Here is a 10636-nt window from a genome sequence, read left to right as displayed (position 1 = left end):
ACAAGCGGAAGAAAAAGACAATCTTTCCGGAAAGGCTTGTAATCACATAGTTTGTCTTAACATAGAACTTGTTTAAGTTTCACTATCAACCATACATTGATCTTCCGACATTATACGTCGTTTTGTTTTGATCACAAGACTATTGTTTCAAAAGTCTTACTTATATGTTTATGGCATAACACGTTTATCTAAAATGTGTGCTTTCATTAGACAAAGAAGTTTATAATATTGAAAATACCACTAGAAAGCTAAGACCATTGAGTCAAATGAGACGTACTTGAGCCATTGTCGTCTTGGCCACATTAACATCAAACGCATCAAGAAACTTCTACAAGAAGGTGTTCTTGACTCATTCGATTTACAATCATTTGAAAACTGCGAAGGATGTATATTAGGCAAGATGATAAAGCAGCCATTCTCCAAGTTGGGAGAAAGGGAAAGTGACTTGTTGGGCCTAATACACACTAATGTATGTGGACCAATGAGCACAACCAAGAGAAACGGCAATCGATATTTTATCACCTTCACAGACGACTATAGTAGATATGGATATGTCTACCTTATGTCGCACAAATCTGAGTCGTTTGAGAAATTCAAAGAATTTCAGAGTGAAGTTGAAAATCAGCTTGGCAAGAAAATCAAAGCCCTTCGATCAGATCGAGGTGGTGAATACTTGAGCCAAGAATTCGATGACCATCTGAAAGAAAAAGGTATACTTTCAGAATTGACACCTCCAAACTCCACAATGGAACAGAGTATCCGAAAGGAGAAATCAAACCTTGCTAGACATGATACGATCAACAATGGGTCTTAGTGATCTTCCTATCTCTTTCTGGGGACACACACTTCTAACCGCGGCACTAACACTGAACTGTGATCCCTCAAAAGATGTGGAAAAGACTTCATATGAATTATGGACGAAGAAACCTCCAAGATTGTCTTTTCTCAAGATATGGGGTTGCGAAGCATATGTCTTAGTGCTCAAACAACATCTGTTGACGTTGTTTAAAATGCGCAAAGTCAAACTGACAATACAAATGCTCAGTCCGTTACCCTACGTAGGTCGCAAAGGCCAAGGTCTCAACCTGATAGGTATCTTGGTGTCGTATTAACCGAGATTTAGGACATCCTGGTAGTAGATGGAGATGAACCGACAACCTACAAGTAAGAGATGGGGAGCTCCGACTCTGCTAAATGGCAAGAGGCCATGAGATCTTAAATGGATTCCATGTTTGAAAATCAAGTATGGGACTTGGTTGACTTACCCGAAGGTTACACACCTATCAGATGTAAGTGGATTTTCAAATTAAAAATCGACAAAGATGGAAATGTATTCATTTAAAAAGCTAGACTGGTAGCAAAAAGTTACAGAGACATTCATGGTATTGATTATGATAAAACCTTTTCTCCAGTCGCAATGCTTAAATCCGTTCGGATCATCCTAGCGATTGCTGCATATTACAATTATGAAATATGGCAGATCGACGTCAAAACCGCCTTCCTCAATGGTATTTTGGAAGAAAATGTGTATATGACACAGCCTGAAGGTTCTGTCAATCAAAACAACGCTGGGAAAGTGTATAAGCTTAAAAAGTCCTTTATGGGCTAAAGTAAGCTAGCAGAAGTTGGAATCTGCGATTCGACGAAGCCATCAGTAAGTTTGGTTTTATCAAGAATCCAAATGAGTCTTGTGTTTACAAGAAGGTCAGTGGGAGTGACATCGCCTTCCTAGTCTTATATGTCGATGACATATTGCTCATTGGAAACAGTGTTCCAATGCCAGAGTCTTTAAAGGCCTGGCTTAGAAAATTTTTTTCAATGAAAGACTTGGGAGAGGCTCAATACATATTGGGGATCAAGATCTACAGGGATAGATCTAAGAGGATGATTGGATTGAGCTAGAGTACTTACATTGATAAGAACTGGCTCGATTAAACATGCAGGAGGCCAAGAGAGGTCACCTACCCATGTCACATGGCATAACCCTAAGCAAGAAGCAGTGTCCAAAGACACCTGATGAACGGGAAAGGATGAATCAGATTCCATATGCTTCGCTTATTGGATCGATCATGTATTCCATAATATGTACTAGGCTAGATGTATTGTATGCCTTGAGTGCTTCGAGCCGAAACCAATCAGACCCAGGAGGGGCGCATTGGACTGTGACCAAGAATATCCTAAAATCCTTGAAAAGGAACAAGGATAAATTCCTGGTATATGGTGGCTCAGATGAATTAGTTGTTGAAGGTTATACCGACACAAGCTTCCAAACAGACAGAGACGATTTCAAATTACTGTCTAGATACGTGTTCTGTCTAAATGGAGGAGCGTTTAGTTGTAAAATCGCCAAGCAGAGCACAACTGCGGATTCTACAACTGAAGCCGAATACTTGGCAGTTGCTGAAGCGGCTAAGGAGGCAGTTTGGATTCGCAAGTTCATTGGTTAACTTGATGTTGTACCCTCCATCAAGGGTCCAATAGCCCTCTATTGTTACAACAATGGAGCTCTTGCTCAGGCTAAAGAGCCAAGGGAACATCATAAGGTCAAACATGTCAAGTGGCGATTTCACATGATAAGGGAATGGAAGTCAAAGGGTGAAATCGGAATTTGTAAAGTTGGAATGGACGACAATGTAGCCGATCCACTTACTAAACCTCTGCCTCAAGTAAAGCACAACAAGCACGTTGAGGTAATAGGAATCAGGCACATTGGAGATTGGCTTTGATTTCCCTGTTTAGTGTTTTAATTAATTTTGAACATTTTAATGTAAGACACTACGATAAACCATTCAAGTTTTGGAGTAATTTAATTTCATGTAATTTTATCACACCATTTCTATTTAACTGTGGTTTGGGATTAAATATTGAGTCCATTCGATTCTGAGAATATTCAAAATGGGGTATCAAGACCAGTCTTGGATAAAGAAACACCTATTAAGCGAACATTGAATATTATAATAAAAAATTATCCCTAATCAAGGTCATTTAAATGATGGACGATTAATGACCACTTGAGATTAGTGTGTAGTTTGATTTATAGCACCGTTTCTTGTGCTACAAGGACATAATTATCATAAATAATTTGCACAGGTGTTGGCTTAGAACCATACTGGATCGACCTATGAGATTACTTTAAGAGATTTAAGAATCGTCATAAGTATACTTCTCATTATGGCTATCGGAACCTCTTTCCTCGACCATGAGTATTGTGAGTTCTCTTGTTTGAGTACTAGTCCATTTTAATGTTAGTCAAACGTCTGCCGTACATGGAGATTATAACGGCAACACTCGGGCGGCTAGGTCCTCTTAGTAAGAGAAGCTGACAGTACAAGACTTAGAATGTCCCCCTACTAATAATAGGGAACATGTCTTTGTTGTTTACAAGGCCTCTCGAAGAGCGAGGCTGTAAAATGCATGGCCGTGCTTAGATGGATTTTAAGAAATCATCTGTTTATTGACAGTCGAACTCGGATTTCGAGAAACACTTCTGGACGTAATAAGGATGACGAATAATCTTACCTTATAGTTCATGAAGAGACATTAAGTGACATAGGAAATAGGTTATACACAAAAACCGCAATTGTCCGGAAGGACAATTAGGAGATTGAGAGGAATGGTGTCCTTCGAACAAGTGTATTATTCCGATAGAGGGTTCGGAATTATTAGAAAGCTAATTATTCAGTGAGGTCAAGTGATCGGAATGCCTAGTTGGAGGCCACTTTCGATCAGTAATATTAATCCATAATTAATATTACAACTTAATCTTGATTGAACCCTTCGGGACACACCCAAGTAACTAACGATCCGATACGACGAATTAATCCGGAGGGAACTAATGAGTCGCTCGAGTATTATGTATTTAGACGTTGGAAATCGAGCTAGGAGCGTCGAGACCATGTGTCGCAAGTCGAGTCGAATTAATAAAAGACGAGACGGTAAAATCAAATTAATTAAACAACAATTACCGAATTACCCTTAGCATCGGAATGGCCTGAGAAAACCGAGTACTAGGGGTAAATGGTGCTAGCACGCCAAGGCTAGCAATGCTAGCAAGCATGTTAGAACGCGCAGAAGCTAGCATCACTAGCGCGCATCAGCTAGCAATGCTAGCTAGCATGCTAGTACACAACGCTGGCGCGCGCACAGCTACTAGTAGCCAGTACCACTAGCAAGCTAGCGATGTGCTAGCATGCTAGCATTGCCAGTACCAAGACGCGCGCATGCCTCGGCCAGCTGCACGCAAGCATGCGTGGCTTGCTGGGCCGAGACAGCAGGCCTCCCGCACCAAAGCACGCACGGGCAGACCAACTAGGCACAAGAGCCACCAGCTAGGCACCACGTGGCGCTTTTTGAGAGGATCCTAGTGACGGTAAGTGGCGGTTGAGGAAGCTTAGGGAGGAAGGAAATGGTCCCCTCCCCTTGTGGTCCTCACCTACCCTCTCCTTTCATGAATGCCACTTGTTGATTAAGTATTTGTTTGGGATTTCTTTTTATTTTTGATTTAAAAATAAAATGAGAAAATTGATTATACCAACTCTCCCACATTGATTGGAGAGTAGAATCCTTATATGACATTCCCTATAAATACCCACCTTGGGAATTGGAGAAAATCACTTGAGTAGGAACTCAAAAAGGCATCTCCACCTGGGAGAAAACCTTTAAGTTCACATAATACTCGAGTAGTGTTTTGGTTTGACTCGGCTAAACTCCGAGTAAGAGACCGATCGGGTCGAGTTGCGGGTGGATACCGTAGGAGGTCTTTGCACTTGCAAGACTGGGTTTTTCAAGCAAAAGCTCCGTGGTGTGAGCGAAGCACGCGACAAGGGTGAGATGGTATGTTCTCTCTTTCTTGTTATTTATATTATTTATTTATATTAATTGTGAGCGGGTCTTGGGGTCGAGTTTTGTTCCGCGGAAAGTTGGACTTTCCGAAACCTAACAATCACAAATCAAAATTGGGGGTTTTTGTATTATGTGGGTATAATCAAAATTAGTTGTGTAGAATGTGAATTAGTTTGTGTACACATCATTGAAGATGGATTTTTCTATGATATCACTATAGGTTATGTCGTTTATTAGCTCTTCTCCTTCAAAGGACTAAAAATGCCAATGTGGTGTACCATTGTCAAAGTTTACTAGCTGGACTAGGGAGAACCAGGAAGGAAGTTTAGATCTTGCAAGTTTTTTGATCCAATTACTGAAACAAGGGGTTGAAAGTCGTTTCAATGAGTTGATCAACCTAATGGAACAGAGTGGCAAACACAAGTTATTAACAACTTGTTATTAGAGAAGAAGCTGTTGAAGGGTGAAGTTAATGAATTAAAAAGGAAAGTTGATGATACCAGTGGACAGAGGAGATGCTTGCTTAATGAAATTAACAATCTGAAGATGAGGTACAAGGCTTTAAATGGTGACAGGAAGAAAATGAACAACGAAGTCAACCAAGGAAATAGGTCCTCAATGGACTGTGTTATTTTTGTTATTTTAATACTTTGTGTTGCAGTGGCAGTGTGTGGACTGTTTGTAATAGTTAGGGGTGTTTAGGATTAATCTTCACCTAAGTTGTAATGAATTTAAGGGTTAATTATGTTTGTACCTTGTTTTAAAATTTTTTGCTATGAACAATGCAATGTTTGAAGTGGTATTGTGTAATTATGAACAAGTATTTTACTTTAAAAACAACACTATGCATTGAAATATTAGTGAATGATACATGTTACTTGTCTTGTCAACAAAAGTTCTGTTGTTAAGTGGCATTCATAGCCTTACAAAAAGTTACCCGTAAACCTAACATGACTTTTTGAAAAAGGGACAGAGGCATTCTTAGTCGTTTAATGTTTGAAATAAAGTCTGAGGCATTCATAGCCTTACAAAAAAAAGATAATATTGTTCCTTTCACATAATTTGATTCACATCACTGGGTGAGATTAATCTTGCTGAAAGTTTGAAGCTTTGACCTGGTCACCACTCCAGTTGGTGCTGCTGGTGCTGGCTGACTTGAGGGAGTTTTGGTCTAAGCCTTGGCCTTAAACTTCTTCTTAGATGGCTCTGTCACTGGCTGGCTTGACTGACCTTGGTCAGGTATCTGCTTGCTTAGGGGAAGACAACCTGTTTGCTCTTGGGGAAACTTCTTGTTGGCAATGCTATTTGGTCCTGCCCCTACTTGACTCTGTCACACACATAACAGTAGTATTCAGCATACTTTTGGTTGCAAAAATAACAAATTCATAACACTAACAGCACTAAACCATATACCTTTTTAGCTGCCCTTATCTCTTTCACTTTTCTCTGCTCTTCCACCCAAAGAGAGTTCACAGGTGGTCTCCCTGCTGACTTTTGCATTTCAGAATCTAGATGAGAAGAGAGTTTGCATGTCTTTGCATAATGCCCAAATCCCCCATAGTTTTTGTATTGGTTTTTTCTTTTAGATGTGCTAGCCCCTACAGAGGACCCCTCTCATGCTTCCAACTTTCTCTTTTTTCTTTTTGGTCTCCCTGGTTGAACTTTGAATGCTGGTGACATTGGTTCTCTCATTTTAACTTTCTCCCAGTGCTTTGGCCCAGGCATAGGCTAGACTGGTGGTTCATATGCTTCCCTATACTTGGTCAGATTGTAATACCCATCCACATATGCTTCCATGTATGCCCTACTATTCAATATGCAAGCATATGCATGTACACAGGGAATACAAATTAATTCCTAATGATAACAAGTACAAGTGGAGTTAGCTAAGTCAACTAAGACCTGGTCATCTTTTAGCTGCACCTCATAGGTTTCTCCCCTTGATGGTTGCACCACACAAGACCTAGCTACATAGTCAATCCTCTCCAACAGTTTCCTCATATATGGCACCAAGTTGCTTGTCATTTGCTTTGAATCCTCCCACTTCTCATTGTTCCTGTTCATGATGTACCTCCTCATCCATTCCATCTGGGTGAGGATAGGCTTGTCCCTAGAATCCCTTATCACTGCATTGAAAGTCTCACACATGTTGTTCAACAACATGTTGGACTTGCAGTTTGGTGTGAAATGCATGTCTACACCAATGACGTGTGGGGATGTTTTGCAAATATGCATAGGCTTCTTCAGACAAGAATTTGATATTCTCCATATGCATTCAAAATCAAACTGATAATTTACATACATAACAAACATGAACCAGATTTAGACAACCTATTTGATAATATAGTTAATTAAAGAAGAGGTTGAAAAATTTTGCAAAAGTAAAACAAATAACTTACAAATGTTGTTGCCCTTGCTGCACTCCAGAATAGTTCTTTGAAGACTGTCCCAGCAAATTTGAGCTTGAAGTTGGCCCAAATGTGCCTTACACAGAAACGAACCTCAGCCTTTGGAACAACTTCAACTATGGCCTCAACCAAACCCTAACATGAAGATGGTTACATATTAGACTATATAAGTACATAAACAAACAAAAATGAAACAAAAAGAAAGAAAAAGCATACCTTCTGTCTGTCAGACATGAAGGTGAAGCCAGCTCCTTGATCTCCACCAATCATCTGAAGTAGTGACAGAAGGAACCAGACCCAAGTATCCTTGTTTTCTATCTCCACTGTAGCCCATACTATAGGAAATAGGTTGTTATTTCCATCCTTAGCCACAGCAACCAGAATTTGTCCTGGGTAAGTGTAGGGAATATTTCAAGCATCCCACACTTGAGCCCCACTGTGATCATACACTTAAGTATGGTGGCGTCCAAAGGGAAGGAAGCTAGAGCAAAAGAGTCGCCAACAAATTTTAGGAACTTGTAAACCGTTCACAGGGTGAAGGTTATACCCCTTCACAATCCATGAGATCGCTAACTTCATAGTGGTCCTGAACCATGACTGGATATTCGGGGATGAAGGTACAAATCAAACCTAAAAGAGATTGAACCTGCCCTAAAAATAGGCCTCTACTTTATTCTTCTCATATTCATGTGTGCTTTCTGACTAACATACAATCATTATATTAATCCTAAACCTGTTTAATCTATGTTGGTTGAATATTAATGCACAAACAAATCTGTTATTGGCGATCTCTTGAATTAAAATATATTAGCCTAAACAAAATTATTAATATCTTATCAAGCGTGATTTCAAGTACAAATTCCCTTAAATCTGCAAGAGAAGGGCGTGATCAAGCAATAACAATAATATATCAAGAAATTGGGAATTGACATATACAATTAGGGACAACAATTAGGGACAAGGAAGGTAGGGAGCCGCCAACAAGTTTTTAAGGAAGGAATGATGTAATTAGGAACATAGGTTTAAGGCTTAGAATATGAGAGAGAGAGAGAGAGAGAAAAAACGATTTTTTGGTGTATAAGAGAGGAAGAGAGTGAATTTTGGTGACCAAGATTGTTTATGATTGAAAAAGGGGTTATATGACCTCTATTTTTAAAGAAAAAAGAACAGTCGAAGAATCAAGAAAAGATCCGAATTCGAATCGGAATAAAACTCTTGCGATAGGCAGCAGTTTTTGCGTTTTTTGTTTTTATCATATCTTTTGATCCAAAAATCGGAATAAGATAAATAATATGTCGTTGGAAATATTTTGATGACTAATTTCTAATTCAATCATAATCAGATTAAAATATTTTGTAGAATAAAATATATAGCCGGAATAGTGGGACGGTGTCAGTTTTAGATAGAGTTTCGTATTTCTTTTATATCTTTTTCGTTATAGCTCAGAATTAATATTATAATATATCATTAAAAAGATAATTTCAAGAGATATCCAAAAATCTAATATTTAGATAAAAAATATGAGGCACGAAAAATATATCTGACTATCTTTGAACGTCTTTCAATTCAAATAGAATTAGGACTTTCAAAAAGAGGAGTTTTATTCAATTTCAAATTATTTAATCTTATCTTTTCGAAAAGGAGAATTAAAATCTTTTAAAAACTTATAGAAACTTCTAATTAATCCTAATTTGTTTAGGAATTGGATTAAAACCTTTGGACCCTTCACATGATCATTGGGTCGTAGGTAAGGTGGGCTTAGGTTCGGTTTAGGCTCAGTTTAGTATTATGGCCATAACTTATTCGTTATAACTCGGATTTGGGCTTATAATATATCGTTGGAAAGAAATTTTAGATCACTATCCAACTATTCAGTCATTGTACACATATTATGCACCAAATAAACTGGTCTAAACGTTTTTATAAAAAGGACACAAAATGAATGATTTTCAGGGAAACGAAATGAATTATTTTGGGTTTAAAGGCACGAAAAGAGGGAAATAAGTTATGGTTTGGGGAAATGGTCTAGAAATTGGGTTGGTTTAAGCACTCCAAGATTAAATACTCAACCCAACCAATAATGGCGGTGAAAGGTTGTTCATCATCGGGTTTGGTTTTGGGGAGACATTTTTAGGTGTCTACAGAAGCCCCCACTTTGACTGATTTTGTAGAAACGTAAGTTTCGAAGACGATAGTCAAAGTAGTCAATTGGGACGGAGAATGATTTAAGAATTTCTGCGATCGTAAATCACTCTTTATACACCGATAACTGCAAAAAAATGTTAGTTCCACAGATAAAAGAGTAAAGGGATAGAATACGTATCTGACACTAGTGTATCGGTGACGAATATGTTCGATAGTATCTGACACCAATGTATCGGTGGCAAATAAATTTGGTAGTTTTCTATGCTTGAAGAAATCCACCGGATGAAGATTGTTGTGATATTTTCCATGCTTGAGGAATGTTGATAGATGATATAATCGCTGACTTCTTTGCTTTGAGAGGTGGCAACGACCGACAATTTTCCTTTCCTGGGGAAAAGCTTGTCTAATGATGAGATTGCAAGTCTCTGTGTATCAAGAACCTTACGTCGTGAATCATCTTCTCTTGGGAGATGATCACTAAAAAAATGATGATGGATCAATTGTCTCCAAACGTGGGCTGTAGATGGTTTGCTTGTCCCCGAACGTGGGCTGTAGATAGTTCGCTTATCCCCGAACATGGGTTGTAATTGGTTCGATTGTCCCCAAACGTGGGATGTAGATGGTTCGCTTTTCCCCGGACGTGAGCTGTAGATGGTTCGCTTGTCCCCGAATGTGGGCTGCAAATGGTTCGCTTGTCCCCAAACGTGGGCTAAGATGGTTCGCTTGTCCCCGAACGTGGGTTGTAAATGGTTCGCTTATCCCCGAACGTGGGTTGTAGGTAAGACCTGCAAAATAAAATTTGCCAAAGGACCCGTATAGACTGCGATTGACTTGACCAACAGACTTGACCAAACTTGACTTGACATGACATGTGTATGACTTGTGAGTGTGTGTGTGTGTGTGTGTGTTTGTATGATTCGAGTGTGTACAGACACAAGCAAACGAAGATGTAAAAGCAAAAATTTTCTGTCATTTTTGTTATGAGTGGAGGGTACCGACTTTCTCCCGAAAAATAAAGACGTGAAAAATAGTTTTGTTTTCGACCTTCCCTCAATGAGAAAATTTTTGCAAAAGTTTTTGAACTTCCCCAAAAGAAAAGACATGAAAAAAGGGAAGAATTTTTGAATTTCCTCATTGAGCAAGACGAAATGAATCGTATGGATTGAATTGCTTGTCTTGAAAATAATGAATGTGTTGTTTCAATGAATACTACAAGAAGGGGGGGTTGAATTGTAGTATAA

Source organism: Chenopodium album, chromosome 15 (genome assembly GCF_948465745.1).
Source record: "Chenopodium album chromosome 15, dcCheAlbu1.1, whole genome shotgun sequence".
Taxonomy (NCBI): Eukaryota; Viridiplantae; Streptophyta; class Magnoliopsida; order Caryophyllales; family Amaranthaceae; genus Chenopodium; species Chenopodium album.
This window is presented reverse-complemented; position numbering follows the sequence as displayed.